The sequence below is a fragment of the Trichoplusia ni genome, chromosome 3 (assembly GCF_003590095.1).
Source record: "Trichoplusia ni isolate ovarian cell line Hi5 chromosome 3, tn1, whole genome shotgun sequence".
NCBI lineage: Eukaryota > Metazoa > Arthropoda > Insecta > Lepidoptera > Noctuidae > Trichoplusia > Trichoplusia ni.
The window spans coordinates 15,567,756-15,573,755 of record NC_039480.1 but is presented as its reverse complement, the minus strand read 5'-3'; the positions used below and the strand labels follow the sequence as shown (position 1 = coordinate 15,573,755).

The 6,000-nt window shown below is 35.9% G+C and overlaps 1 non-coding gene across 1 annotated transcript; it reads right to left on the bottom strand.

The window, feature by feature from the left end:
• Positions 1-3,251: 3,251 nt before the first annotated feature.
• Trnae-cuc lies at positions 3,252-3,323 on the bottom strand. Its single transcript has one exon. It is a non-coding gene; the product is annotated as a tRNA-Glu (tRNA).
• Positions 3,324-6,000: the final 2,677 nt, after the last annotated feature.

Here is a 6,000-nt window from a genome sequence, read left to right as displayed (position 1 = left end):
GTACCTAGTCGTTGCAGAAAAGGTAGTGTATATCTTTGAATTTCTTCCTTCAAACACCGACCGTATAGAAAAAAACTTGACATAAATATGAAAAAAGTGTGTAGCATCGATCTAATATACGATCTCCTCATAGAACCGATTCAAATAAAAGTTAGGCGGTGCTACCCTAAAAACGAGAATGTTCAACCCTAAAATTACCCCAACCAAACCAAATAGAAGCCACAAAATTGTATGTGCAGCAACGTGATAATTACCCCATAGCAACAAGCTACCCAATCTATTTCTATAGAGCAAGTCTTTGCAAGCCGTTCATTCAGTGCTCAACTCAACGAGCCATATTGGGTTGTGTGCACGATGCAAGATGCGCCCGTCGTCAATCGATGCGGTAACCATGGCAACGGCCAGCCCGATACCAGACGTTGCCTTTATACTACACGACTTGTGATACGATTTGTATTTATGTATGTTATTAATTTTGTTTAAGTTAGTATTACATAATTTTTTAATCTTGAGTTTCTTTTGTAAGTAGGAATAAGAAACCTTGTTCTATCAATTCTCGTTCGGATATTGTTGGACCAATTGTTTTTTTAATTGCTTAGCGTTCACATTTATTACTTTTATTAGATTGTCAATTTGATAGAACGTTGCAGTTCAATGTTAATCGAATTACTTCGGTATGTTATACACAAAGAAGAAATATTGAAAAATAATAAAATTGTAAATTCCTCATGAAACAAGTCTAGCATTAAGGAATCTAGTAATTGTGTCGCGGAAGGTTTCACTTAAGTTAAGAACAAGCATTGGTCGATCATAAAAATCCTTGTCCTAAGCAGAGATCGACCCCACGACACGTCGCGCTCAGAGGGTCCTGCGTGGGTCGGCTTGTCTAGCTCAACCATTATTGTAAAAGTAACTTACTTAACGTCTAATCCACGTAATATGCGACTACCTATTTGATACCTATAAAAAAGGAAAAGCCTAGTTTCTTCAATTGAATTAAAAATCTATATTCAACAGAATGAAAACCTCCTTAAGATCAGTTTAAAGTTCGGAAAAGAAATGTAAACAAGTCGTATGACAACAGTGCTGCCATCTATTAACATTTTCCGTGAACTTCCTCATTTCACAACCGTCGTACAGAATAATGGCGTCGTCGGTATCGTATAGAGTAAAAGCCATGTCGGTCGCACGCAAAATTGGCAAACTGTATACAGATGAATGGGATCTACGCCACTCCACGCTTTCAAATTTGTGCCTGCTGGGTAGATGCGCGGTTGTTTATTTTACACGGCGTCTATGGACACATGCTATTGGTACCTTTTCGATATTTTGCAGATACATTCACCTGTGACATGTCTAGATTTTATGTGGTTTTGAAGGTACGTGTTGACACGCACGATTTTAGATATGGGTACAATCTGCAAGGTAATTTTGTGAAATTGATATAACATTTAGTTAAAAAACACAAGTTTTTGACAAGTAAAAAAATAAATCTTCCTCGTATAATTTTCATTCAGTTCCAAAATCTTTAACAACATACAATAACATGTTTAGTACCTACCGTTAATAATAAGTAATAATAATAATAAATCGTTTATTTGCATTAAACATGGTATACAAAGGTGTTAAATTGCAGTACGTAGGTAAATTAGTTACATACAAATTCAAAACCAGTTACTAATTATTTCCCATCAGATAATTTCCCTTGCCTATCAGCCTTCACGAGCTTAATGTCTTCAAACAGAGCTGTCACTATATTGCGTCAATGCAATGTTCCTAGAACAATACGTCGCCTGCCAGACATTAAATTAATTAGTGTATCATTGTTCACCCTCACAATGATATCCATCTCTCATATTGCAACCGTATTCCATCATTCGTATGGTATCCACTTGCTGTAGCTGTTTATTTCTATAATTTCTATTGACAATATACTCGTACAATCATAACGCATCAATTTTAAATAAGAATATGGTAAAAAATCGTATGAGTTGATAACGTCTTTAGATCACTGAAACGATGCTGCAAGCGACTTAATAATACCCGGGGAATCTAGGTAACAGTCATGAGTTAATCTTAGTTTATGTTCATATTCTAAGTAATACGGTTCTACAAATATCAATGCAAGAACTATGTACTATGTGTACATATTAACAAAATCGATCATAATGTGAAGCTTAATTACAACCTGGGCCCCAATTCTGCTATTTACAATGGCCGATTAATGAATGAAATTTGGCCTAAAATGACAATTTTCTTATTCTGTTAAGCATTTTTCTACACACGGAAATTCAATACGGTACGGTACACTCATGGTCAATACAATTAACATCCAATTATTATATTGGCAAAATGCTTAAGAGTATAGGAATAATTTCAAATTTAATCCAATTGCCATTCATTCATCGGCCTTTGTAAATAGCAGAATCGGGGCCCAGAACGGTAAATCATTACCGAACTACAATCTGGTTCATTACATTCATTCAAACAAACTCAGTAGGTACACAGCTAACAAGTTATTAGTGCTGGGTACCGCCCATTGCTTATCGACGCTGGTTTGATCGACACACTGCATGTTGATTCATTAGTGTAAGCGCTAATGGGAAATGGATGCGAATAGCGGTGACCGGCAAATTCAGCCGGTCATACGATACGTTTACAGATATACAACCTCATTGTCTGCCTGGTAATCCGTTCATCTAGCGATTGTGAAGATGGAAATTGAATTGTGAGATGGATACTCTGTCTTGTACGATAGAGGTAAGATACCTAAAATTAGCTTGTGAAAGGTACACTTAGATTTTTAATTTATTATCCTTAAAATAAGAACTACGTTTTTGTTAAATGTTTGCGAGTAAAACAATCGTGGATTTACATTTGAAATAAATACTAAAAAAACAAAAACAATAATTAAAATAAAGTATCAAGAAATCATTGGCATCGCTGTCGGCTGGGAGAGTGCCTGAAAGACGAGCAGCATTGCCACGTTGAATGTCAATGCTAATCCTCTGTACGAGGTAAAAGGCAGCCTGTGGGTCACGGGAAGTGTCAACAAGACGCTTTTCAAGATCTCTAGAAAGTGTTTTGGCACTCGGCCCCCACGGCCCAAAAGTTTCGACCCCAAACGGAACGGCTCAAAGAAATAAGTAGAATAGTATACTAAATTCATATAATACATGTACTTACATTAAAAAAATATGTAATAATGTACATCTAAGCGATATGAAAAAAGAATATAAACGTGCCCTTAATTCCGATACCGGGAATCGAACCCGAGCCTCCTGGGTGAGAGCCAGGTATCCTAGCCACTAGACCATATCGGATTGTGATCGTAATGGGAAAACATCACACTGGTATTTGAGTTTATTTACAAAAAATATATGCACTGTTGTATTATGTTTATCATTAGCAGGCTTTTATATCGTGGAATAAATTTAACGGGGCGTTAGAAATCACTCGCTAGTCATTCTCACACTCGCGTTATAAGCAACCAAATTGAAATGCTCGTTTCCCACGTGTCATTTATACAGAGTTGGATGATATCTTAGATATTCGTATAATACCTCGTCTGTTGTGCTGTGCGACCAAATTCAAACGTCGTTTTCTCCAAGGGATTTAAATGAAATTGTAGGTACTCTCGATTTTATCCGGGTGAAAAGTCAAAACATCGTTCCTTTCTGTGTTCTTTGTGTTGTGGTGTTCATTTTTCGTTTTTTTTTTTTACGTAAATACTTTATTACTTAATAGATATAACAACATGTCGAAGAAACCACGTGGACCGAATTTTACATTACAATTTTATATAAGCATATCGTGAAAAATAAGAAAATAAAAATAAATAAAAATAAAATAAAACGGACGCTGTAAACACTGAAATTGTAAATTAATATAATATAATATAATAATAATATATCCTGGGACAACTCACACACGGTTATCTGATCCCAAGCTAGCAGAGCTTGTGTTATGGTAATATATTTCTAAATACATACATTTTTTTTTATGTAGCCTGCTTTAGATCCCACTGCTGGGCAAAGGCCTCCCTCTTACTCTTTCACACTTCTCTATTTTGTGCAAGTTCCGGCCACGTGCGCCCCGCGTATTTGACTAGATCGTCACACCACCTTCGTCGCGGACGGCCTCGTTGCCGATGTCCTCCCTCCGGCGTCCAGTAAATACATACATATTACATATAAATATTACACCCAAACACCAGAACAAAATATGATCATTCTCATCACACAACATCTGTCCTGGGCGGGAATCGAACCCACGACCTCCCTTATAGCAGTCAGAGTCACTAACCACTAGACCAACAGGCCCGCCTGTTGGTTGGAATTGGGTGGAAGAAACTAGCTGAAGATTTCAATTGTTTAAGTGCAATCAATCTACTGCAGAATATCAAGGGTCAATTCTTTTGATAAACGAAATCTCTTACAAAATTCGACAGTGTCGTATTCTTCGGTTATATTCTTCTTCCCTCTATGCTAAATTTTCTAAAATTTAATTTGCCAAAAGGAAAATATAAGCAACGTCCGTTTGACTTGATTTTGACAGTCAGTGAAGTTAACACTTGTTTAGTCGTGTTTTGACAGTCATTGAAGTCAGTGAAATTAACACTCGTTTAGTCGTGGTGGGACACTCAACAGTTTTAACAGTCCGTTAACTGATCGTTAAATAATTAGCAGAGTAGGTATGATGAACCAGCCTTAGTCATATACAAATTAAAAGATAGGGATTGACTTTTTTTTAATTTAAAACTCAGCATAGTCGATAAAAGAATGTCTATCTTTTAGTGTCTGGAACGATAGTAGATACTTTCATCGGTGTTGTTTTCAGCAACATCTTGAACATAAGCCAATACATAATATATATAAATACACAGTAGGTATATTTATAGATATAAACACCCACATCATTATTTTACCAACCATAATTTACCCCCATGCATGAATTTGAAGCTCAAACCCTCGGAAACCGCAACACCATCCGGTTTGAAACCCAGTTTCTGCTCGTCTTCGCAAATTCGCATTTCCATACAATGGAAAATCTAAAACAATATCCTCTATTGTAAGCAGTGTTCGAAATAATCTAATTTGCAATAAAATTTTCAGTATTCTGAAAACCGTACACAAGAGGGTACTTTGGCGGAAAATATGGATCTTGAGTTCAATGAAATCCGATTATCTTTAAGTCCTGTATGATATCGTATTTGTAGAAAATCTAGAAGTATCTACTTACTCGCCTTGTTCTAGACTGTTTGGTTGGCATTGTTATTGTAGTATTTACAGGATACCCCTATTTGTCCCAAAAATTTCGTGAATAAAAATGTTGATATTTGGAATACAGATTAATGGTAGGTTTCATTGCAGAAATGTCTGAAAAAGTAAGCAAGCGACTGCTAAAGCAGCATCAGTTACTTAGTTATCAGAACTCAAAGCTAGACATTCTAGTGCAACGACACCTAAAAGTGTAGGATATATCAACAATCTCCCAAAGAAACTGTGACACTCATCAAGATCAAATGAATACTCGTATCATTTTCCACATAAATTAGTTCATTGATACGTTTGCAAATTAATACAAAAATAGCGGCATCAACACACGACCCTACTTTGTTCTACTCTTGCATAAAGCAGAAAGATGAAAAGCCTCAATTTGATTCAAAAATGTTTGCTATTTTCTTACCTGGTGAGTAATCCTTAGACTAGATGAATTAAAAGGTGCTTACCGTACTTGAATATTTGCATGCTATGATCAGAGACGAATTTACTGAAAGTTGCGCTCTATCTTAAAATTTAAAAAGGTACCTAAATGACGAACGTGGAATACCTAAATGGGGCTTTCTCACTCTAATCAATATAACAGCATATTTCCACCATAAAACCACAGCAAATACATATATATCCATAATTATCGCTGATGTTATGGGTATTATTACGCTTACCTCTCTCCCAATAAATAATTGCAATGTTAAGCTAATGATTCTCCTTTTATTTA